This window comes from Cupressus sempervirens, chromosome 1 (genome assembly GCF_028749045.1).
Source record: "Cupressus sempervirens isolate cs-2001-9-10 chromosome 1, ASM2874904v1, whole genome shotgun sequence".
NCBI classification, from domain to species: Eukaryota; Viridiplantae; Streptophyta; class Pinopsida; order Cupressales; family Cupressaceae; genus Cupressus; species Cupressus sempervirens.
Window position 1 is genome coordinate 332501147 of NC_143118.1, and position 27542 is coordinate 332528688.

Consider the following 27542-nt stretch of genomic DNA (forward strand, 5'->3'; position numbering starts at 1 on the left):
CTCTCATCAAGTCTTTTCAGTTTTTTCAATTCGTTAGCCTCTACTTCATTTTTAAGTGTTTGTTTAGTTTATTTAAGTCTTTTTGTTTCCTTCAATCTCTTGCTTTCAGTTTTCCCTTCAATTCGAGATATCTTGGGACTTAATCGGAGTTGTCAGTGACAAGATATTAAAAATTAAGTGCCTAAAAAGTGGGTTCTCCAATTTCAATTGTATATTTAAAATATTGGATTTATATTCTAATTTTGAGTTGCACTTTTTGAAAAACATAACTTAAAATGACTTTGTGTTATGTTTTTCAGTTACTTTATTACTTGAGATTTATCACTTAAGTGATTAAAGTCATTATAGTGCACTTTATGTTATAATTTGACATTGAGTTGCTTTTTAATTTATCACTTAGGTGACTTTATCACTTTATAGTCTAATTTGATGTTGAGATTTACTTTAATGGTTTAATTAAAACATTCAAGTGAAATATCACTTTTTGAACATATTTACACACAATATGTAAAAATTTAGTGTAAATATGTATTTGACCCATTTAACTGATATTTGCTTACGAAAATCAAATAGGCATGTGCTAAATCAAAAACTTAATTGATGCAACTCCATTCCATGTTATTTTTGAAATGAAAATACATGTAATGCATCCACTAGAACCCAATTTTCTTCTTTGCATGTAAATGCATTACATTTAATGGCATACTACAACCACGATTTGCCAAGGGATTTCAAAAACATGCAAATGCAAGTCATGAAAATGTAAATGAATTGCATGTTTAAAACATGCAATCACTTCCTCTAGCCCTAATTTTGCAAAGAGGTGAACTTTTGGTCAAACAAATGCATTTTATTGAATGTAAGAGCTCTTGCTAAACCCGATTTGAGCCTTGCATAAAAAAACGCTGCATGTAGAGAACCTGATTTTGGCTTCTAAGTCATATACATGCATTTGCCTAGCTTATTTAAAACATGCATTTGACCTGGGAGAACCCGACTTTGGTCTATGTGCAAATACATGACATGCGAAAGGGGTTGGAGACCTCGATTTTGCTCCTTGAAGAAAAATGCTTGGACTTGTGCATTGCCAATACATATTTTAAATATGCAAAAGCTTTTTCTAAACCTGATTTACCTTGAAGAAATGCATTTGCATAAAAAAAGCTGCATGATTTTCTCTTGGAGAACCCAATTTTGGTTGCAAAATGATTTACATGCATTCATGTTACATGTTTGAAACATGTGTTTAGGTCTAGAGACCCCGATTTCGGTCTTTGACTCAAAAGTGTGGCATGCATTTGCACTTCTAAACCCGATTTGCCTTGGGCATTGGAAAGAAAAAGTCTTAGACATGCACTTGCATCAAAATCGCTACATGTAATCCACTCTTCTAACCCGACCAAGACTTCGGAATGAGTTATACACATCTTTATTGCATATTTAAAACATGCATTTGTCTATGCAGAACCTGATTTTGGTCTTGGGGAAGAGGCGTTTCATCCCAACTTCTTCTTCTTCTTCTTCCAAAAATTGCTCTTTGCTCTCTAAGTAAGGCTCTTCAATTTCAAAAATGATATTGCATGCAAAGTGAAGTTTTTGAGTTTATCATAGTTTGAGTCAAAGCAACAGGTATTTCTTTCTTTTAGTTTTTAGTTTTCGTAAATACTTTGTTGTTTGTTTATTGAGAAAAGTTGGAGATCTTCCCCCAAGAATGCAAGTGCATTTCTATGATTTCATCTTCCATGTTCAATTCATCATCCAAATACATCCAAACTCCGTATTCCTACATATGCATTTGCATTCTACAAACTCGAATACATATTTACACCAAGTAAAAATGATGAGTTTTTACCAATGTAATTGCATCTCCTAAACCCGATTTTGGTCAAAACTCACATTTTTAAACATAAAAACCAGAAACTTTGGAGTAGCACTTCCCAAGACATCCCCACACCAAGTACTCACATACCCAAGTACCCCCACCTCCGTCACTCTGCAACCATGTTGCAGCTGGAATGGGGACTTGGATTTCTATTTGAATTTTGATTTTTAATGGTCACTATTGTATATGTAATGTGTTACTGTGTAATGTTCCATTTATAGTGTAGTACCCAAACCAATAGCAAGTTAGAGAAAACACAAAGTTGGTCATACGGTCATGTGTAGACTAACAGTATGGTGGGATCAGGAAGGTAGATATGTGGGTCATATGGCCTGAGATGGAGGACCATACGGTGGGATAGGAGATGATATGTAGGTCGTGGTAGCCTAAATTTTCACTATGCAAAAAAAATGGAAATTAAGAAAATATTGTTCTACAATTAGGGTTTTCATGCATTTTATTGTCTTGTTTCAAAAAATGAAACCCTAAGTTGCTAAACCCTAAGGCTGTGAATGAATTCAAAATCATGTACCTTACACTTCACTAAGAAAATTTCCTATCCTATAGTCGACCTTTTAACTACCCTAGATCCTTTGGATAAGCAGGAAATTGTAAGCTTAATTCAAAATTTTCTAACATGTATAAGATCTTACAATCTAGGGTTAAGCGTGGACTCGTAGGTTAAATTCCAAAGTCTCTCGAAGTTACGTTTGAAGGTTAAGCATAAAAGCGCAAGAGTCATTCCTCAAGCTTCCTGACCTTACACTTACGTTGAAAACATATCATCGTAAGTCTTTTTCTAAGGGTTCATGAATATTTCCGATCTTACGATCTAATGATAGAGTGTAAAGGCATAAGCTACATCATAAAGGGCAGTTAATATGCTCTGATATTACGCTAAAGGTGAAGGCTTAACATCGTGAGCCAAATTTTCAAAGTTAAAAGGTAGTTTACAATCTTACGATGAAGAGTTTGGCATGCAAGCGTGAAGATTTTAGGGATGTGATTTTTAAAGTCTCCAGAGATACGATCAAAGGGAGATCGTAGGATCACAAGATGAAAAATGAAAGCCTCTGGAGTTATGATTGGCTGGTGAAGCGTAAGATCGTAGGACGAAATGAAGAGACCATCCATGCTATGATAGGAGCTAGGCATACAATCGGGAGGTTAAGTCAAAAGGTTAAAATGGAAGTTCTGGAGTTATGACAAGTTGTTAGTTGATTGTGAACGTATGATCATGGTTGAAATAGTGATAATCAAATAAGGTTTTCAATCTCACGATAGACTCTAAGGCATAAGGCCATAAGACATATAATGAAAGCTTCTAATGTTGCACCAAGGGCTGATTGTAAGATGTATAAAGGGAGTCTCTAATGCTACACAAAAATGTTGCAAACGGCCAGCATAAGTTCGCAGCTTACATGCAAATAGGGCAGAAGAGACTGTCAATGTTTCGATGAACTGCAGAGCGTAAGATCGAATGACTTAGTTGTTTACTCATACGGGGTTACGAAAAGTCAAAATTCAACAAAGCATAAGATTAGAAAAGCCTAATTTGGCATAAAACACATGTATGCTTTCTCCAAGCTAGAAAATGACAAGGGGTTTAGCCAATCAAATCTTTGAAAAGGTAAAGTGAAAAGTGCTTGACTAGACATTAAAGTCGACATTTTCAAAAATGGCATTTGAGTTGCAGATTTGAAAGCCTCGTGCATGCTAATGGTTAATGAAATAAATAAAGTTGATCAAGCACATATGTGCATAAAAACATTCTCTAAGAAACAACAAGCTATCTATTGCTAAGAAGAAAGAAGGTTTCTCGAGCTCTTGAATTCGCAAAGATATTAGATTGCTAAGTGTGCTACAAGGAAAGTTGTAGAGTTTGAGCACAGAAGATGTTTGAAATGGAGACAGAAAAAGTTCAATCCAAGAATACAGAGTTTCCTGAGACTTCAACATTGTTTGCCGTATTGGGGTAAAGGAATTAATGCATACAAATAATAGATCTGAACAACAGAACTCATTGTATTATTTGCATATGCCAAAGACATTACATTATGCTTGATAAGATGATTACAATGATTACCCGGATGGGGTATATATACATCGCGAGGAACCTTCCCAAAGGGGTCCGTCGACTACATGACAATTACCGAAGGGCCTGTTGGCTACATAACAAGAACCTTCCCGAAGGGCATATACCGACCGGATAAATCCTGACACACACCCTATCAGTTGCACAACATTTACCGACAACATCATCCCCCCCAAAAGAAAAAGTCGTCTCTAGACGATAAATACAAAATATCTGAGACACATTAACAAAACGGAATACATTAACTAACTAACTACAACAAGATGGATCTGTTTCTGTCACATCACTTTCACATTCATTCTGTGCCTGCACCAAACTGGACTCCAACCCAAGTTGCATCTGTAGCCACAATACTGTCTCCTTAGTCAAGCTAACCTTGATAGCCACCTGTGCCACTTTCTCTACTTCCAACTCTGGGTCCGCTGAGCCAAGTGTTGTTGTACTACCTTCAACTGGATGATCAACTCCTCCCGAGCTCTCTATGCATCCCACAAGATAGCTTCACGTCCAACACCTACTCCAAGTGCCTCAAAGCGTATAACCCCTCTCAAAAGGCTTGCTCTGTTGTTCTCTCCACCACTGGTACACAGACAGTCCATGCCTGCAGCAGCTCCAAGTCTCATCGACTGGTTAGACTTCTGACGACTGATAACCCACACAAAAATGCATGGAACACACTATTTTTGTGATTTCTTCTGATCCCACACTCTTTCTAGCAACCGCTGATGTTTTCCCTTCCTCTTGGTAGCATCCGTTTTGCATTCTAAACATGTTTTATTTGTCGAACTTTTTGTTTTTTTTTTAGAAAACCTCCTGTCACCCTTCCTCTGTATTGTTCCTGGACGCTTGCCTTTCTGATTGCATCAATTCACAACTTCCAATCTGGGTGTTCTTAATCCAAATATGTTTATTATAGAGCTCAACTTGTACTCATACTGCACGATCTGTGTTGCATGCTATGAACCAGAAAACATTGTCATGCCTTTATATTTGTTTCCTGTTTGCCTTGCTGTCGTACAAAACTCACATGCATATTACCGTACGCGTACCTAGTCTGATCATGTGTTTAGTTTAGTCGCCATACAGTATATGGTGAGTGCAAGCAAACTTGTACGATTAGTATTTGTTGCTTCTCTGCCTTACGTACAGCCTTATACCATCAACCGAAGTTGTCCGTTCCGAAAGTATATCTCGAACGAAGAGTTCACTCCACACTCGTGCACCCTTGGCACTCCGAGCCATGCAAGTCAATCCTCTTCCGTCTAGATTCTCTTCCCTCAGTGTATGCAGGTTCGGAAACTCCTCCCTTGCTTCTTCCACCAATTCCACCCGTTGTCGTGTCTCCTCCAACAATTCTTCAATGCTACGATGTCCGTCAGTAATTTGCTGAAACCTTCGTCTGCATTCGGCCTGCTGTGCTAAAATTAATTTTTTCTGTGTTGTGCATATTTCATCCTTTTCCTATAGCTTATTCTTATTTTTATTCAACTGATTCGACATGAGTCTTCATTCCAGCCTTTGTTCCAAGTCCATCAGGCAATGGTGCCAAATGTTTACCGTATAGGGTAAAGGAATTAATGCATACAGATAATAGATCAGAACAGCAGAACTCCTTGTATTATTCGCATATGCCAAAGACATTATATTATACTTGATAAGATGATTACAATGATTACCCGAAGGGGGTATATATACATCCCGAGGAATCTTCCTGAAGGGATCCATCGGCTACATGACAATTACCGAAGGGCCCATCGACTACAAAACGAGAACCTTCCCGAAGGGCATATACCGACAGGATACATCCTAACACACACCCTGTCGGCTACACAACATTTACCGACGACAAACGTCAAAGACAAGAAAGACAAGATAGAGAAAACCTAATAACTACGCCAAAGAATGGATGAAATTGTTCTCGGGGTCATCGAATGCCATCTCAGCAAATGACACTATTTCAGAGATCCGTACGCATTTTTCAAAGATGCAATTTGCCCTGACACCAACAGATATGAACTGTTCATGTTTTTCTACAGCAATAGATTTGAGAAGGTGCCAGTTTCAAACCCATGGGCGAGGAATCTTGCAAAGCTTATATTTCGAGAGGTATATGTAGACATGGATTTGGTAAAGGCCCTAATAAAGTCATATGATCCTGCAACCAAATCTTTCCATAGACATGATATAAGTATTCTATGTACACTTGATCGTTCTTCATTTATTGAAGCTTTTGGGCTTGAAGGCCAAATGAGTGTGCCAATTGACATGGACGAGTTCCAGAAGAAATTCGAGAATAGTAAAAGTTTCTACACTGGAAAGGTGATGATCCACCATATTCCTTACAACCTGAAATCAAAGGGAGATATTCCGAAGAAGGTGGATAAGATACTGCCTATGGACAACTTCAAAAAGTACTTCTAGAAGACAATTTATGGTATGCTTAAGGCATTGGGAAGTGATGGTTCTGAAGTAGTATTTGGATCAATCTATATTATGGCCCTGGATGTACAAGACCCCTTTCATAACATGCAATATGATTATGTACGGTATATTATTGAAAAGATGCAAGAACAAATTGAAGCAACTCAAAGAGGAGACCTGGGGAACTTTAAGTTGCACCATTATTCATTATTGATGCATCTGATACTATACAACAATGTTGGATACCTCAACCCAAATTTTATCGACCAAATATCAGATAAGGGTCGAGCTTTGCTAGTACAATTATGGACACAGGTATGGAATAGACATTACCATTACTCTGATTCCTTGTCTTTCTTTAATAAGTTCAATGTTGAAATAATGAGAATGTTAAATCACCAGTTGTTTACCGTACTGGTAAAGAAATCAACGCATACAGACAATGGAACAGAATAGTAGAATTATATTGGCCTATGCCGGACATTACATTATGCTTAATAAGATAAGATCAATGATAGAAGATGATCGCTCATTTACAATGATCCCAGGTGGGATATAAATACTATCCGCCGAACCTTCCCAAAGGAGTCCGTCGGCCACAAATATTATGTCCGCTACAAACTATTTACCTATCGGCTACAAAATACAAAAAACCGACGACAATCATTCCGTCGGCTACAGAAACACTGCCAGGACCATCCAGTCGGCTGACACCATCCCCCCAAAAAGAAAAGTCGTCTCCGGACGACAATTACAAAATATCTGAAACTAATTAACAAACAAAATACATTAACGAACTAATTACAACAAGATAAATCGGCTTCTGTCACATCACTTCCACATTCATCCCGTTACATTTGTAGTCTTTGCTAACACAATACTGTCTCCTCAAGCTGACCTTGATAGCCACCCCTGCTGCTTTCTCTGCTTCCAACACTGGGTCCACTGAGCTAAGTGTCACTGCATTGCCTCCAACTAGATGATTAGCTCCTCCCAAGCTCTCTACGCATCCACCAAGATAGCCTCCCAGCTAACACCTACTCCCAGTGCTTCTTGTACACAGAAAGTCCATGCCTACAGTCACTTCAACTCTTCTCAACTGGTCAGACTCCCACGACTGATATCCGCAACGACTGATAGCACTTCGAAGCCCACACAAAACTGCACGAAACACACCATTTCTGCCATTTTCTGTCGATTCTACGCTCTTTTTGGCAGCCACTGATGCTTCCCCTTCCCTTTGGCATCATCTGTAACTCATTCTGAACAATTTGATTCTATCGTCTTTTCTTTTTTTTTAAAGCAACCCCTCCTACTTTTGTTTGTTTGTTGTTGTTCCGACTCTCTACAAGTTCCTCCTTCCATCGCTTTTGTTTTCCTCGGCCATGTTCTGTGTGGAACACCGACAATACCTCTGGCTTAATCTTTCTTTTTCTCCCACGGAAGCTTACAACAACTGAAACTGTGAACATTCACCCATCCGCAGACTGGAAAGAGTTCTTCGCAAGGCGCGTGAATACCCAACGGGAAGAGGACCTCCGGACAGGTGCCCGCGGAGCACCTCCCGTGGACCTCCGGACAGGTGCCCGCGGAAAACCTCCCATAGACCTCCAGACAGGTGCCCGCGGGACACCTCCCGTCGACTTCCGGACAGGTGCCCGCGGAGCACCTCCCAGACAGGTGCCCGCGGAACACCTCCCACCCGTCAACCTCTGAACAGGTGCCCGCGGAGCACCTCCGAACAAGTACCCACGGAACACCTCCCGTGGACCTCCGGACAGGTGCCTGCGGAGCACCTCCCGAACAAGTATTTTTTTTTTTTTTTTGAAATTTTTTTTTTTTTTTTTTGTTAAAATTTTTTGACAAAAAATAAAATAGAAAGACAACACCTCAATTTTGCCTCCAAGCGTCGCCATTCTGCAACAACGACTGAGTCAGCTGGCCATTCTGTGACAGCGACAGAGTCTTCCTGGCACCATATATTTGCAATTTAAATCCGTTGACTATTGGAGGCACCTCTTGCTCGTCCAATGTCTCCAATTTTATCACCCAATTGTCGCCGACCTCCTGGGCCTGATATGGTCCAACCCATCTTGCCTTAAACCTTTCCTGTTTGATTTCATCCCGACCGTCGTACTTGAGTACCAACTGCCCCGGCTGAAACCTACTGAGTTTGTCATGCCATGCCTTATGTTTGTTCTGTGTTACCTCCGTCGCCCACTGTGCCTGCGGTCATCGCACATCTAGCTTATTTCCTTGCTGTCAGTACCCTTCAAGTAATTTTATGCTACGATGCTTTCTTTTCCTCCCCCTTCAAGTAATTTTATGGTACGATGCTTTCTTTTCCTCCTATGCGGTCCGTTCACCATGTACCAAATGGTGGGATCTTTCTTTTTTCTGGGTCTGTATTGTATGTCCTTCCCTTCTTCAGCCGTAACCTCCTTTGCATCATCTACTTCTCTGTATTCCTCCAAACACTCATTTTCCTCCTTTTTCTCACCTTCATCAACCCTTAGCATATTACAACTCGGAAAGAGTTCGTAGTCTTCTATTTGCCAATGGTAAAGGCCATTCAACGAGTCTAGGTCGTCATCATTTGATCCTCCATCCAGTCTCAATATTCCTTCTTTGTCTGGTTCCATTCTCTTCTTTCCTTCATCATCACTTTCGTCATCACTTTCTGAATCTGACGATGCTGCCTCCTGGCCGACCATTTGTGTGTGCAAATCAATTGTGAATCTTTTGCCTCCGCCCTCCATTGATAGGGTATTTCGTTTCCAATCATGTTTTACTTTTGCTTGCACCAACTAATCCCGTCCCAGAATAGCATCATATCCTTTTCTTTTCAATGGAATCACTACGAAATCCAATAAAAATGGTTGCGTACCAATGGTTACTGGTTGCACCTTCAAGGTTCCTAACGGTTTGATCCCGTGCTGGTCCGCCATGAGCAACTGGAATGTAGGTGGCCACAGCGTCGGCTTCGCCAACTTCTTCCAGGGATCCTCCGGTAAGACATTCACGCTGGACCCTCCGTCAACAATTGTCTCTGTCAAAACATTTCCCAAAATCCCCATCTCGACGACCGCCAGATGCCGTCCGAATGTGAGTGCCAGCAGCATTGGGTCTATTGTCATCACTTCCCTACTGTCCCTTCCTATGTCCTCCGTTGCTTTCGAAAACAGTGTATGATTCAAAATGGCCATCCGTAACTGGGGCATTGTGAGAAGGTCGCTTATCTTGACCGGTATCTCCGTTTGTAAGATCTGTCGTACAATGTTTTGTTCTGCGAAGTTCCTTGCCAAGGTGTCGGTGATGTCCTTCAACTGAGATGTCCCTACTAACGATGCCTTTCCAATTTCCACCTACGCTTCCCCCAATTTTCTCTTTTCCTGCGCTTGTCTCCGTGTAATTGCCGGAACCTCCTCTACATCCGTGCCGATAGTGATCAAGTTTACTCCAGACTTTGGACACTTGGAATCTTCGTGATCGCCGGGTCCGCACCATCTGCATAATAATTTCGTTGTGTTTGCCGTTGTACAATCCCGCACAAAATGACCCCACAAATTACATGCTCGGAATTGAACGATCGGCCGTCCGTTTGCATCATACTGGGTTCGACTTCGGCTCTGATTATTATTGTTATTGTTTGCATTGTTGTTATTTTTTCCTCTACTATTATTCCTGTATCCTCCGGATGTGGCACTTGCACTATTCGTATTTCCGCTACTACCCGACGGGGAAGCCTTCTGTGTAAGAAACACCTGCGGAGATCCTCTTGTCTTCATGTTAAAGGGGCACTCTTTTGTGGAATGGCCTATGATCTGACAAATGTCACAAAAGTGGTTCTTCGGACATGATCCTTCAGTATGACTGTTGGTCTTACACTCTGTGCACCATAGCTCACTACCTTTTGGCTCCTTCTGCATGTTTTTAAACTCCTTCATCATGCGAACCATATCCTTCTGTACGGCACGAACCTTCTTGCTGCTGCCTTCATCGTCGCTACTATCATCTCCGGCAGGCTCGTCGTCATCAGAATCAGAGGAGCTAGTTTTCTTCTTCTTTGTCTTCTGCTCACTTTCAAGGTCCAGTGCTCTGTATAAGCTTCCGTGTATGACGACGGTGGCACAATTTTCATTTTCCTCCGCAACTTCGAGCGTAGGCCTTCTACGAACCATCTTTTCTGAAGTCCGTCTGCTGGCTTACTTTTCATTTTGTTTATTAAGTCTTTTAATCTCCTGGCGTAGACACGGACAGTTTCGTGCTTCCCCTGTTTGGTATTGAAAATCTCTGCTACGATTTCATTATCATCCCGCAAGAGTTTAAATTCCGCCAGGACCTCCTTTTTAATGTTATCCCAGCTATTTAGCTTTTGTGAATCCGTATCCAAAAACCAATCAATTCGACCAGCTTTCTCTAGTCACAAATCCGCAGTGAGATCCATAGCCCGCCTTTAGAATAGTAGGGGTCCTTTAGAATAGTAGGGGCACCTGGGCAATAAATAGAGGAAGCAACAACGGATGTGGGTGAAGGGCGCTGATAAGCGGCAACATCAGACTTCATTGCTCCTGGAGTGCCCGATGGTAGGGGCGGCATATCGATATCGAGCAGCAGGGTCAGTAGCTTACCTTGAACCAATTGATCCCATTGAAGAACCACCGAATATGAGGGCAACAGAGCAAGCGCCAGAACCATCAGTGTCCATTGAATCCCCTTCTTTATATAATTAAAGAAGAAAAAGGTTGAAAGGTTGAACCCGTTGATGAAGAAAGAATCCCCACCACCCGACATGGATCGATGGCCAAGAAAGAAGCCCCTCCATCCATCCCCAGGAATAGGGGAAATAAAAGTGGATGCGTAGGGGTTGGCCCCTACTATTCTATGGGCGATCGAGTCCCTTGTCACCGTGACGACCCGAGTTCAAGAAATGGGATTAGTCAGCTAGAGAGCCCATAAAATTTTAGCCCTTAGAATAGTAGGGCTGCCTTAGAATAGTAGGGGCCCCTAAAATTTATGGGCCCTAGGTCATTGATCAACCTTGGCCATCCAACCCTTTGCACCCTGATATGGTTTATGGGGCTTGCCTGTGGCTCAATGCCAACGGATGGTGGGGGAGGGAGGACTGGTAATGCAGATGAGAGAATGGGAGTTTTATTAGGCATTGGATCAGGAACCAACGGCAAGCATCCGGGCACCCACCCTACATAGCCCTTTGACTTCCCCCCAACTTGCCCATTAGAATAGTAGGGGACCCCCCACCCAGTCCCACACACAAAGCGCCTCCCACCTGTCTATGAATAGTAAGGGGCCCTACTATCCATGATTCCCCACCCTACCCCTGCATGCAGGGATGGGTGGCCCTACTATTCTATGGCCCTACTATTCGCCAGGGAGGGGGTAGAATAGAACTATTCCCTACTATTCTAATGGGAAACTATAATGGGGAAGCAGGGTGGCCCCTCCTTCAAGTGCAGAGGCCCTTTACTATATCGGGGGCATTGTGCATGGGCCCCTCCAGTGCATGCAGAGGCCCTTTACAATTATTTAGAGGGGGGGAGGGGGCATTGTTCATGCATGGGCATGTTACGTATAGAATCTGGGTGGGGGGCCCCTACAATAATATGAAGGGGGGGCCTGCATGGGCCCTACTATTCTAATGGTCTAGCCGGTAGGTCTTACTTCCGGGTGGGCATCTTTCGGCGGCAAGGTGGAGAAGCAAGCACTCCCCCGGTTGCCGACTGAAAAAATGGCAACAACTTTTCTTTTCTTGCCCCAAGGGCAGATTCCCACACAATGGCAATAGGGTAACAGGCGGGTGGGCCCATGCCCCCCACCCTGCAGGGTTGGGTGGGACTATAGTTCTGGAGGCCCCGGCCCCTTTATAGGGCCCTACAACTCTATGGGGCCTCTGCACCGGAGGGGGCGCCAGGGAAGCGAGGTGGGTGGGAGGCTATAGATTGCTACAGTTCTAGTGTTAGTCGCATCGTGCGATATAGCCTATAGAATGGCCCTTTTCTTTAGAGCTTGATAACAGCCAGCCGGAACTTCTTTATAGCTTGATAACAGCCGGAACTCGGGGGGAAACATACAACGAATGATTTAGGTTGGCATCACTAGCAAAATAAGCAAGCCCCCCGGTTAGTACTCGAACAGCAGGAAAGAAGCAAGCCCCCCGCCGAGTGTACGTTAGATAGACAACAACAAGAAGACAGGGAAGAGACAGGATAGGGAAGAGAGGGAAATTTCATTGATTGGTACTAGCTTCCTTCCTGAAAACAGGAAGGCAGGGACAATAAAACAGGTAAGGTAAGGCACTGTTCCTACCCCCCCAACCAAACAAGATTCTATTTCCTTCTTGCAAGAACAATCACAACAATCACCCCAAAGCACAGATCAAATCAATACTATTGATTGGTAGGAAGGAAGGATGGCAGGGACAAACAAGAGGAGACAGCTGAACAGGCAGGGACAAGAGGAGAAAGATTAACTTATAGCTTGCTTTACCCTTATAATAGTAGGGGCCAGCCCCTACCCTTTTCTCTTTATAGCTTAACAATCGCAAATCTCCCCTACCCTACTTTCTTTTGATAGCTCCCTACTGGGCAGCCCTACTTTCTTTTTATAGCTCCCTACTATTCTAAAGGGGAACAGCCAGCCCTCCTTGTTGATAGCTCCCTACTATTCTAAAGGGGAACAGCTAGCCATCCCTTCTGTTTATAGCTTTCTGTTGAGAGCTTAACAATCGCAAATATCCCCTACCCTACTTTCTTTTGATAGCTTAAAATCTCCCCTACCTTTTATTCGTTATTGCTCACTATTTTATGGTTCAACAGGAGCAGAGAAACAAATTGATTAGATAGCACCAGAGCCTTATGAATAGTAGGGGGTAACATACCACGAATGAGCATCTATGAATCTTGTTGTTGGCACCTAAGCCCTCGGGTATACACTTCAAACAGGCCCTACAATTCTATGGGCAGCAGAGGGACCAGAGGAGAGGGAGAAGGAAAGCTGGGACAAGAGGAGAGAGAGACCAAGAGATAGCGAGAGGGCCCCTGCCTCTGACAAAGAGATAGCGAGAGGGCCCCTACCTCCTCCCTTTTATGATTGATTGATTGTTCCCTCCCTTCTTTCTTTTGTCTGTCCCAACCCCTAGCTACCTTCCTCCCTCCCTGTTGAAGGAAAGCAAGGACCCTCCCTGTTGAAGGCAGGGACAAGAGCAGAGGAATTCAAAGCAGGAAGAACAGCAGGGACAATGAGATAAACAACAGCCCTATAGAATTGTAAGCTCTTCTTGGTTTGGATCCAAGCCCCCCGGTATACGCTTCAAACAGGCCCTACAATTCTATGGGCAGCAGGGACGGACAAGAGGACTGCATTAGCTACAATTGACAAGATGACTTCATTCTTTTGATTGCTCCTGCCTTCTCTAGGCTGCCCCTACCTTTTTTCCGATCACTTCAAAATATCCATCCCATGTCTTACAATGTTGGATGGGGTCGGCTGTACCATCTCCCTCAAACTGCGACAGCTTTTCTTTGGGTCACGCCATCAAAACTAAATTTGGTAGAGAGGCGTTACTGGGTCCTGTGACACTGGCGCTGTTTACTCCAACACCGGAGGTCTGCACTCCCGCACCGGCAGTCTGCACTCCCACACCGGAGGTCTGCAGCCCCGCACTGGAGGTCTACACTCCCGCATTGACAGTCTGCACTTCCACACCAGAGGTCTGAATTCCCACACCGGAGGTCTGCACTCCCACACCGGTGGTCTGAACTCCTACACCGAAGGTCTGCTCTTCCACACCGGTGGTCTGAACTCCCACACCGGAGGTCTCAACAGCTGCGAAACTTGGTAAAGAAGAAGGATCTTCTGAAGTTGTCTCCCGTGGAAGTGTATCCCGAACAAAGAGGTTACTCGACGCTCGTGCTCCCTCGGCACTCTGAGCCGTGCGAGTTGATGCTCTTCCGTCTGAATTCTCTTCCCTCGGCGAACACAATTTCAAGAATGCCTCCTGTGCTTCTTCTACCAACTCCACCCGCTGTCGAGTCTCCTCCAGCAATTCCTCCGCGCTTCGATTTCCGTCGGCAATCTTCTCGAATCTCCTCCGGCGGTCTGCCTGCTGTGCCAGAATTAAATTAGCTTGAGTTGCACGAATCTCATCTTTATCCTTCATCGTTTTCTTATTTTTATTCAACAGATTTGGCATTTAATTTCCATCCACCTACCTGCGTACCAGGTCCATCGGGCAACGGCGCCAAATGTTTACCATACTGGTAAAGAAATCAACGCATACAGACAATGGAACAAAATAGCAGAATTATATTCGCATATGCCGAACATTACATTATGCTTGATAAGATAAGATCAATGATAGAAGATGATCGCTCATTTACAATGATCCCAGACGGGATATAAATACTATCCGCCGAACCTTCCCGAAGGAGTCTATCGGCCACAAACATTATGTCCGCTACAAACTATTTACCCGTCGGCTACAAAATACAAAACACCGACGACAATCATTCCGTCAGCTACAGAAACACCGTTGGGACCATCCAGTCGCCTGACACCAGTCGATTAGAGCCCTTGAAATCCTAAAAAGGTTGATGAGGCCAGCCCTCTTACCAGATAATGTGAAGCTTGATCATAATTGGGAAGATATATTTTTATTCCAAGAGTTTTCAGTCTTGTGAGTTTATGCCTGTCCTCAGCCTCCCCATGTACTGCCAAAATTTATCCCCCCAAGGCTAGCTATAATTGAGTTTATATGGCAATTAATTTTGATGGACAGGGAGTACCTAGGTCCTAAGTTGCATAAGGGAACCTTCTTGTCTAGATGCTTTAGGATAGGGGATTTTTCAATTGGAAAGGTGTCTCTAGATCAAATTCATGAATATCTTATACACTATAATTTATCCACTGCCCCTTACCAAATTTATGACCTTGAGGGTTTTCCTAGGCGTACTCTGGGGGAGATTAGAAACTACACTTTGCCAAATAACAAGAAGTTGTCACAAGAAGATTTGATTAAAAACATCATAGCTGAAGGAGAAGCTGATGAGAGACTGAGAAAGTATGAAGATATACTGAAGGTAGAGAATGAGTTGATGAGAACAAACCCAGATTTCAACAGTTTCTACTTAGAGATATCATATCCTGATAGACTTTATAAGATGCTAGAGAATTATACCCATATTATGTCACAAATGCCACAAGAGCCTGAGTGTAAAGAGGGAAGAGTAAATCCTGATTCCCCAGAGCCAGATGTTGTCATGGAAGTGACACAAGAGGAACTTGAGACTTCTACATGGGTGGCAAAAGGACACAAAAGACAAAGGGTTATCCATATGCTTGATAAAGTGAAGGAGAGGACTCTGCAACTGATACCGGTTAAAAGCCAATATTTTGCTGATATGAGGGAAAATTACTTACAAGATAGAGTGGCAGCAACAGAGAATTCTTTGACTGACTTGCAAGTGACAGCTACTAGATTGGATGATAGAATCATCCAAGCTCAAAAATTTATTGAAGATGATGAGTTCCTCAAGTCTGTAGAGTTTAAAAGCTTCCTATACAAAGTTAAACAAAATGAGTTGACATTGACTCTTAAACCAAGGGAATCAAAGGAGAAACAAAGGGAGCTTGTTAAGAAGCTATTGGCCTATGACCCTGAGTGTGAGCAGATGACCCCTGCCGAGGCCAAAGACCTTGTACAAAGAAGTATGCTTCTAGTACCTGGTTGGGATCTAGAAAAGGCCTCTGTGCTAGATCAGATCAAGAGGCAAGACAGAGCAATATCTTACGAAGCATTTAGTGCTAAAGGGGTGCAAAGGAGAATTGGATTCAATATAGATTCAAAAACCTTGGCTATATGGAGCATAGCACTAGAAACCAATAAGCCAAAGTTAATGGATGTGCAAAACACAACACAAGGAACTGCAATATTGTGGACACTGGATAGTACCACAAGTGAAGAGATCTCAAGTGCTCTTAAGCACTTTGCATTCATGAATGAGGCCGAGGTTGATTGGATTGAAACAAGATTGGCTCAAACTTTCAAAGATTACATTAATGCAAGGAAGCTCTATGAAGAAGAGCTCAGAAAGAGCTATGTGTATGAACAAAGAATAAAAGAGCTATAGGCTAGAACTCAGGGGTTGGAGAGAGAAGTTGCAACATTAAAAGAGCAACTCAAAGCCATGGAGGAGAGAAAAGTTGAAGTAAGAGTTGAAGAGCTAGAAAAGGCCAATAAGGAAGCAGCAATTTAAATATCAGCAGAGGTACAAACAGAGCTTGTGCCTCAAACTGTATCAATGGAAGGTGAAACTCCTCTGTCAAACAATCAATTAAAGGTAAATGTGTTGAAAGGTATGGTGAACCATAGGATAAGTTTCTTAAAGAGAATTTCTCAGCAGGCACAATATTTTTATATCATTAAAAAATGTTGAGTACACTTGTTGTTACATCCCAAAATTTGACCTAATTTTAAAACTTGTTCATAAACATTGGATCTAACAGATTTTTCTTTCATGATCATGTAAAATAGATAGTTATTTATATACGTTGTATTAACTGTTAATGAAGATGGTCGTTAATCATTGACAGTTATTTGATGTTAGCAGTTGCTAGATTTTGAAATTATGATTAATAATTTAAAGTCTTTTAGATGTTTATATTAAATTATTATAAATTGTTATTATGGCGGAAGTGTTTTCATGAGTGGTTGTAGGAGAAAATGAAGGGGGGGAAGCATTGCTAAACGGGATCATCGAAATGGGATGCTCACTTAGTTCAGTCATCAGGATTGGCAGGTATGACCTTAAACTTCTTTGGTAAGAACCTGATGACTTGAACACAGGATACATTTGTGGGACCCGCATGAGCTATTAAGAAAATAATCTAAGAAAACATAAAATAATCTAATTAAAATATAAAATGTACCACAAAGGATTTTAATTGATCTTTCATCATATTATTATAATATATATATAGTACATATAAATATAAAAATGAAATGGCACCATTATATTATAATAACTTAACAAAATGATGTCATCCCATTGATATATTCACATGAATGTATGTATATACATATTATAAAAATAAACAGAATTATAATTTTTCCAACTCTTTCTTCCAACCTTTTATTTTTCTTTTCTTTTCAACCGATTTAACACTTCGCAATTTGAATTGACAAATAATCTTTTATGTTAAAAGGAAGCCAAGAAGTCCCAATCACTCTCCATATATGGAAGTCGTCAGAGAGAGACGGATACCATAATCCATATTCCCAATTTCATTCTATTGCTATGCTTTCAAAATCTCTTTGCCTCCACAACACCCGACTTCTTCCCATTTACTAATTAATTACTTCCACCGATACCCTACAATATCAATTATTAAGCTTTGTTCAACCAGTACGATTTCTACTCTTTGTCGTGCAAGTATTCTGGCTGAGAATTAGAGATTTATGCACTAAAAGTGACGTCTCAAACAACTGGAGGGAGCTGATCAATTTGCAAGTTCTTCATAAAATACCGAATTCTTATCAGGTCATGAGTTGTCATTCCAATGTTTTAAAATACAATTTTTACAGTAGTCGGCTAGGCACAAGAACAACTTTTTTTATCTATGATCACATTATTTAGCTTGCTGAATGATCCCTATCATTTATAATGGATTTTCTTCTTATATTTAAAGCTTCCAAAATCATCATAAAAGAAGTTGAATAGTATCTCTTAAAGAAGAGTTTCTAAGTGTAATAATAACCTAGATGAATGGTACTAATCTTAAGAACATGTTTTATTTTGTCACAATTTATGATAAAAGATATAAACAATGATCAAGAGTAGAATGCTCATAAATCTCCAAACACCTTGGATTCACCGACAGTATAGCCATGAAATGGTGAAGAGGTGTAAAGGGCAAAATGCTCATAATCTTCCAAAACACCTGAGAATCACCGACTGTGTAGCCATAAATGGTGAAGAGGTGGAATAAATCTGCAAGAAAGCAAACAAGAAACCAGACATGAATAACTTAAATGAAATATACTTAATAGCTCATGCTCATCCCTGTAATGAAACCTGTTGTCAAGTCGAGCTGTGGTGATCAGGTCGTTGAGCCCATCGGAAATCCTTGGCCAAGGTAGTTTATAGGCATGTTTTCCATCTAATGATCACTTGATGTTAGTGGCACTAGTTATGCAAGCATGATTGTTTCATAACCATACGGACATTTTAAACACTAGGATGCTCAGGTAGTTGGACTAAGAACATCCCAAACCCAATCCCGAGGTAGGGATGGTCTTTCTAATTTAATAGATTTTGTGTGGATAAGTATTGTCCAAGGTTGGGAGGTTAAGCCTATGTCAATGCTTCTCCTCTCACCAAAGCCAAGGCTTCCACAACCAGCTAAAGATCCTCTAGATGATACTTGTATGTTTCTTTCCTACTTTGTCTTGATAAGTATTTACTTTACTTGTATGTAGAAAGGATAGTTCAATTATTTTCAAATGATTGTTAATCTAGTTACTTTCAGTTGATCATAAATACAGTTATCTTCAGTTGATCGTTAATTTAATTAAAGCAATTGATAATAAATATTGTTATTTTCAGTTGATCATTAAATTAGTTATTACAATTCATCATAAATACAGTTATGTTTCAGTTAATCGTTAAACTAGATTATTTCCAAATGAACGTTGATATGATTATGGTTATTTCAATTAATTGTTAAAACAGTTAATGTCATATGAAAAGGATTTCAGTTGTCTATCTATGAATATAGGAAATCCTTTATTAAACTGTCTTTGTTTTCAATTTGAAATTTCATTTGTTACACTTGTCAAGAAGCATTAACATGGTTATCACCAATCTTTAGTCAATGGGGGACCGCACATAAAATTCTATTAAAAATTGATTGTTTTAATGGCTAGGAAGCCAAATTTGGCATATAAAATATTCACATTGAAGGAAGAGCTAGAAGTTGTGAGACAATTGATGGGATTTTTCACTGGCAAACTGCAAATTATTCATAGTAAAGTAAAAACAATGACTAAAGGCATTGATTCTTTTGTTTCATCAATTTTAGACAATGAGAATAAGTTAAAGGATTGCCAAGAGTGGTCAAATTCATTTGATCAGATTCTAACAATGGGAGGAGTGACAGGTATTTTTGATGGAGATGTTGATGAGGTGGCCTTCAATGAGTTAATTGATTCTCTTTTCGAAGTGGAAATCGACATGAATCGATTTGTGATAGAATCAAGAGCCATCACAGATGCCAGATGAAACAAATTAGTTAGTGATTTGGAAGAAGTTAGGGGCACTAAATGGCCCACAAAAAAGAGAAATCTATGTGTGCGAAGCAATTGGAGAAATTAAAGCCTTACCCATGGGAGGCAATTAGATGACAATTGATGGATGCAGAAGAGACAAAATAGAGGAAGGACAACTATTGCAAAGAGATACCTTATCTTTGTGGTTCACCTATTGTGGATAGTCTCATGTTCCAAACAATAAAATTGATCCTAAACATCTAGAATGACAGCTATTCATTTTTGGCTATCTCCAGCATTTTCTCATGTAACTGATTTGTCTTATAGAAAACAACTTTGTTGCAATTGATTTTTGACATGTGTCCTCCCATTTAAAGCTTGTTGCAATCCTTATTCTATAAAAGGATTTCCAAGATGAGGAGTGAGGGTCCGAATTTTGAATCAATTTTGATGATAATGTCATTTTGAGTTGGTCTGTGTTTCATGCTTAGTTTATGATGTTCTAGCTTGTGTTCTTAGAGTTTCAGGAATTAAATAAAAGATTGATTTTCAGTTCTTTGATATATTTCAGAGTCTTATATCAAAGATATGTATCATTCTCAAGAAGATTAATACAAAGAGCAATTGCAGGATATCTATGCATTCTAAATTTTGTCTCCATTTTATGTGTCTATAACTTTGAAAATAGATGAACTAAGTTCATTTTATTTGAGTGCAATTTGGATGAAATGTATGTAACTTCATTGCTCCTTTTAATTCAACGAGTTAAGTAAATGCTTCTATTAAGTGATTGGGTTATTGATGTATAGAAGGGATATTGTAAGTATGGGATTTAGGGTTTAACAACTGATACATTTAATTGCAATCCAATTAAATAGATCTATTTCATTGATATGACCCTATTGTAACAATGGATTCAGGCACTGACCAAGATTTGGGAATCAAGCAAGATAGTCATAATTTGCATTAAATCATTCATTTTAAAATCAAAATCAATTTGCAATGTTTATGGAAATGAAGTTCAATAAGGGTCATCACTTATTTGCAAGAGTTTAATAGGTTTTAGTTGGTTGCTGTAAGCCTATTGTCAATTGCAATTTCAAGAAGTTTTAGAGACCAAATCTGCTATAAGGGATTTGTAGTGTGATAATAGTTAGAAATGGTTAAAATCTGCAAGTTAACCTGCCTTGGTTAGCAAAACCTAAAGTGTAGAAGGCACCATTGCCTTGTTAGTTGGTCCAGATCCAAAATAGCATGGGCCAGCCACGGGAAGTAGCTAAACCCTAGGTATCATATTAATTGTTGTCTTCTAATACTGTTAAATCAATACTCCAACAAGTTGTACAACCTGAGATTGGTGAGCGTACGGTAGAGAATGGCCTGGTTGTACAGTGATGTTGGGTGACCGTAGGGGCTTACTTTGACCGTACAGTGGAAGGGTACGGTGAGGAGAGGGAAGTGTGTTGTATGGCCTCAGGTAGACGTCTATACGGTGGAGGCATTCCTCCTATGCCAATGTACAGATGAGAGCATTGTAAATTGCTAGAACAAGAAAGTTTCCAATAGAATTGATGTAGCTTCACCAAACAATAATTATAATTGCAAAAAAAGATAGTGCATGGATTTTCCAAACCAGAGCAAGTGATACAAAGATGGAATAAGGTGAGGGTTGAAGCCCACCGAAACCAAAGTAGCCAAGTAGGAAAGATCTTTAACTTCTGAAATGGCTAGCAATAGAGAATCCCAACTGGAACTCACAATACAAAGAAGAATAATCCAAATCGCATACCAACTACTACTTTCATGTCGTGCTTAAATACCCTTCGAAGGAACTTTCTAAGGGTTTACAAAGATAGCCAATGGCCACAACTACAAAAACAATTAAATAAAAATGGATCCGAGATATACTAAATCAATCGGCCTATAAACAAAGGTTTGATTAATTATTTATTTTATGATAGGAACATTACAATCCTCCCATCCCAAAATTTGTCTGTCCTCAAGCAAACGCAATGTCGGATGCTGCAAAATGTATTCACCTAAGTCACGTTGCCCAATGGCAAGTGTTTCCAACGTACCAATTATTCCCTTAGGGTATGATTCCATAGATTCTTCTCACATACATCAATGATCTCGGTCGGTTCCAATACAAGCTTCCTTTCTTCATGGAGTAGTAGAAGATCTGTGGTTACTGCAATGTTCTGTCCCACAACTTTCTTCAGGGAGGAGACATGAAAGATGTTATGGATGTGGCTTCCTTTTGGAAGTTCCATGGAGGAGTACAATGAGGAGAGTGAACTTTGTTATATGGCCTACGGTAGACGTCTATACGGTGGACGCTACTGGTGATGGATTGCCAATTCCTCCTACTCCAATGTACAAATGAGAGCGTTGTAATTGCTAGGAAAAAAAAGTTGTCAATAGAATTGATGTAGCTTCACTAAACAATAATTATAATTGCAAACAAAGATAGTGCGCAGATTTGCCAGACTAGAGCAAGTAATACAAAGACGGAAGAGGGTGAGCGTTGAATCCCACTAAAACCGAAGTAGCCAAGTAGAGAAGATCTTTCACTTCCGAAATTGCGAGCAACAAAGAATTCTAACTAGAATTCATAGTACAAGGAAGAATAATCCAAATCGCACACCAATTATTACCTACATGTCATGCTTAAATACCCTTAGAAGGAACTTTCCAAGGGTTTACAAAGATGGCCGACAGCCACATCTACGGAAACAATTAAACAAAAATAGGTCCGAGATATACTAAATCAATCGGTCCATAAACAAAAGTTCGATTTATTTTATTTTATTTTGACGGGAACATTATAGTCCTCTCATCCCAAAATTTGCTTGTCCTCATGCAAATGCAATGTCGGATGCTACAGAATGTATTCACCTTCCCAAGTCATGTCATCCAATGGCAAGCATTTCCAATGTACCAAGTATTCCCTCAAAGTACAGTTCTGTAGAGTTTTCTCACATACATCAGTGATCTCAATCGGTTCCAATACAAACTTCCTTTCTTCAATGAGCAACGAAAGATCTATGGTTACTCCGATGTTTTGTCCTACGACTTTCTTCAAGCAAGAGACATGAAAGACGTTATGGATGCGGCTTCCTTCTAGAAGTTCCAATTTGTAGGAAACTTCACCAATGTGGCGAGTTACACGATAAAAACCATAAAAACGTGGCTTCAATTTTTATTTCCCTTTTGCCTTCAATGAGGACTGCCTGTATGGCTGGAGTCTGAGATAGACTAAATCTCCCACTTTGAAACTTTTTTTGATCTGGTGTCTATCGATGTAGATCTTTTGTTGATTTTGTGCTCTTTGTAAGTTCTCTCTTAAGAATCTCAAGATGTCTTACCCTTCCTAAAGCTAGTCCCTCACCCTTAGTGCGCAGTTGTCACCCAGTACCATGTCGATAAATGAAAGGGGTTCATACCCGTATAGTGCTTTGAAGGGTGTCATCCCAATGGACATGTGATAAGTGGTATTGTAACAGTATTCCCCCAAATGCATCCATTTGACCCATGCCCGTTTTCTGTTGAAACGTGGTTCTAAAGGTAGCCTTCTAGCCACTTGTTCACAATCTTCGTATGTTCATCTGTCTAAGGGTGGTAGCTAGTACTTGGCAACAATTTTGTTCCTGCCAACCGGAACAATTGTGTCCAAAAAATACTGAGAAACCAACCATCCCTGTCACTAACAATGTTTCAAGGTAACCCGTGCAGACGAAAAACTTCTTTGAAGAATAAGTCAGCTACATGCACGGCCTGGAAATCTAAGAAGGCGAAGAAGTGTGCATACTTCATCAATCTGTCAACCACCGCAAAGATACAATCCTTCCCGTTTACCTTAGGAAGTCCGGTGATGAAGTCCATAAATATACTTTCCCACTTCTATTTTGGTATAGGCAAGGGTTGCAGTAACCCAACAAGTAAAGTATGTTTGGATTTGTTTTGCTGACAAATTACACATTCCCGTACGTAATACAATACATCTTCCTTAAGTCCCTTCCACAAAAACCTCGCCCTGAGCTGTCTATAGGTTTTGAGAAAACTCGAGTGTCCAATCAAGGGTGAGACATGTATTTCTTTCAGGATTTTCTACTTCAGTTTGGATTCAGGCACCAAGTATATCCGATCCCTATGGTAAATGATGTTATCCACCACCTTGTATCAGTCTTCCTGAGTGTCGTCTTCCATTAGTTTACATGCAAATGTGTTTTTGGAATATTCCACCAATAAGTGTGCTTTTTAGTCAACGGAAATCTGAGACAGTAAACAGATGGAAGGTTTTCTTGACAAGGCATCTGCAACCACATTGTTCTTTCCCTTCACATATTCAATGTCAAAATCAAAAACTTGAATCTTACTTACCCATTTTTGTTGCCTCTCATTCAGATCCAATTGCTCTAGAAAATATCTCAAACTAATATGAATGGTACAAATGACAAACTTGGCACCTACCAGATATTGTCGAAACTTGGTCAATGCATGCACGATGGCCAACATCTCTTTGTCAAAAATGGAATATAGACAATCCGCTTGTGTAAGCTTCTGCATCTCTAGGCTATAAGGTGTCTATCTTGCATTAATACCTTGTCAATGCCCTCTCCAGATGTGTCACACTCTAGAACGAATATCTGAGTGAAATTGGGTAAGCCGAGAACCAGGCAAGTGCTCATAGCTTCTTTTAACTTATCAATAGTGTGTTGTGCTCTTTCATTCCACTGGAAGGAACCTTTCTTGGTCAAATCTATTAATGGTGCAATGAGCTGAGAGAAACCATTTACAAACCTCCAGTAATAACCGCACAATCCCAAGAAACCTTCCAACTCAAAGAACGATTTTGGTGGGGGTCAATCCAAGATAGCTTGAATCTTCTCTTGGTGGACTTGCACTCCATATTTACTAACAACGTGTCCAAGGTATAATATTTCTATCATTCTAAATTCACACTTGGATTGCTTGGTGAACAAGGACTGAGCCTTCATTATCCCTAGGACTTCATTCAAGTGTCTTAGGTGTTCTTCCAAAGTTTTGTTGCAAATAAGGATATCATCAAAGAATACCAGCAAGTACTTACACAATTGTTTGTTGAAGATCCGATTCCTGCAAGACTGAAAAGTAGCTAGTGCATTCATTAATCCGAACAACATGACTAGGAATTCATAATGCTTGTATGACAACGAAAAGCCGTATTCTCCACGTCTTCTTCCCGCACGCGGATCTAATGGTATTCGGAACAAATATCTATTTTAGAAAAATAAACCGCACCATGCAGCTCATCTAACAATTCATCGATCCTCAGAATAGAGTATCTATTTTTTATTGTCTTCTTATTTGGCGCACAATAGTCCACACATGCGCATCGTCCCATCCTTCTTTCTTACCAATACTACTGATGATGCAAAAGGGCTAGAGTTGGGACGGATCCATCCTTCTCAAGCAACTCCTGAATCGTCTTCTCGATCTCATATTTGAATTTTTTGAGATGACTGTATGGCGTGGTGATTACTGGTTTGACGCCAGCTTCCAACTCGATGGTATGCTCAAACCCGTGATGGGGGGGCATGCCAGGAGGAATGTCTATAAAAACTTTATCATGGGTACTCAAGATATTATGGAGATCGTCAACCCGGTGGGGTGTCTATTTTACTTTTATAGGTTCCGCAAATACAAAATAATGTGCAGCCCATGCAATGTCATCATGCCGAAAAATGACCTCCATCCGTTCTGCCAAAACTTCCTTCGGTCCTTCATTGGCCATCCCACGAACAACAACCTTCTTCCCATTGACAACAAAAGTGAAGTCCATCCGCTTGAAACTCTGTGTGTATTCATCAAGTCTCTCCATCTACTGTATGCCTAGAATAACTTCCATATCACCTAGGTCCACTATAAAGAAATCCTTCATCACAGTGTGGTTAGCCATGGTGATACTCAATTGGGAAACAAGGTGTGTATAGGGCAAAAGTGTTCCTCCAATGACCTTGACGTGGAATCATGCGTGTATCTTAGTAGGTACACCTCTTCTTTTCACCAAAGATGAATTTATAAAATTTAGAGTGGCTTTGCTATCGAGCATCACAATGACCCTCTGTCATTGAAGAGTTGCCTATACACGAAATACCATACATCTCAGGCTCCCAACTACGGCGATGGTTCCCCCACGCCATACCAATATGGCGATCCTCTTTGTATGGTTCAAATTAACCATCTTGGAGTCCTTGTGGGGTGATCATCTTCTGTGGGTAGCTTCTCCTGATCATCCTCATCATCAAATACGACTTCAATGTGGTGTATTTTCCCTTTACCGAGGCATTTGTGCCCAAGTTCCCATGGTCCCTTGCAATTGAAACATAATTTCTTCCTTCAAAGCTCCTATCTGGTAGCTTCGTCCAACAAAAGCTTCTTCGACAAAGGTTTGTTATCTTTGTCTCTTGGAAATACTGGCAGTTTGCAGTGGGAGTAACCTCAAGAGGATGATGTCAATGATGGTGCCAGGCTTTGCGCCTTGTTTATAGACTCCAAAAGAGTGGCAGGATTGAAACCTTTTACCCAACCCCTCAGTGGTTATATCAGTCCATCCATGAAGAGTACTATACATCTCCTTCAGCAAATATCTGTAACCAACACAGAGTTTCTAAAATTTCATGATGTACCGATTGACCGATCCAGTTTGCCTCAATTATGCCAACTTTTTGAAGTTAAGTTTTGAATCTTTACCATCTAACCGATCTATCAATCTTTCATTGAATTCTACATAAGTATTTATTTGGTCATACCCCAGTGTAATAGTGCCATGATGCCACCATTCATGTGCCACTCCCTCCAAGTGGAGTGTTGGAAATTTAATTGCTTCTTTTGGCATTGGATTATGTTGGAAGTCAGTATCAGCCTTTATTACCATACTTGGGAAGACATGGATCTGGATCCATCAAATGGTGACAGGTTTACTTTACTCAACTTTCTTCAGAGATCGTCGTTAAAATATCTGCGATTTTCGTCTCCAGAATATCGCATTCTCAATTCTGCATAGTCTTTGTAGGATATGTCCTCTTCCAAGTTTGCATTCTTCCAGATTTCTTTCAACTATTCTTGATTTTCCTCAAAGGTTGGGTGCCTTCCTTCGTGTGGTACCTATGTCTGTGTAGGAAAAGTAAGCATGGAAGGTCAAGAGCATGCTAGGTGAGGATTAACCTTTCTCGAAACCAGGTCAGAACTATAACCATTTTGTTCTCCAGATATCTTATTGTCTACAAGCTTCCGAAGAGTTTCTTCCATAAGTCGTTGAGTACCATTGATCTATGCTTGATTCCTTGAAAGATCCCTCAATAGTGCCATGACTTCCATAGGAGTGGGTTCTTGATTTGTCATTCTACCAACGAAGTGGGAACTCCTTCCCTTCCGCCTATAAACTTTCATTCACTATCCACTGACTAGCAGGATCTATGGCTTTGATACTATTGTAATGTTTCATTCATAGCATAGTACCCAAACCAGTAGCAAGTTAGAGAAAACACAAGGTTGGTCGTACGATTGTGTGCAGATTGACCATACCGTGGGATCAAGAAGGTAGATATGCAAGTCATACAGCCTGAGATGAAGGACCGTACGGTGGGAGAGTAGATATGTGGGTTGTACGACCTGAGATAGGTGACCATACGGTAGAGAATGGTCTGGTTGTACAGTGATGTTGGGTGACTGTAGGGGCTCACTTTGACCCTATGTTGGATGGGTACAGTGAGGAAAGGTAAGTCTGTCGTATGGTCTGAGGTGTACATCTGTACGATGGAGGTTGTGGGTGTAATGTTCCCGTTATAAAATAAATCATTTATCAAACTATTGTT

At 40.6% G+C, this 27542-nt stretch overlaps 1 protein-coding gene across 5 annotated transcripts in view; it reads right to left on the reverse strand.

Moving 5' to 3' along the window:
* LOC149577529 (calcium/calmodulin-regulated receptor-like kinase 1) overlaps positions 1-27542 on the reverse strand; it is a 211056-nt gene that overhangs the window by 62758 nt on the left and 120756 nt on the right. The window lies entirely within an intron of this gene.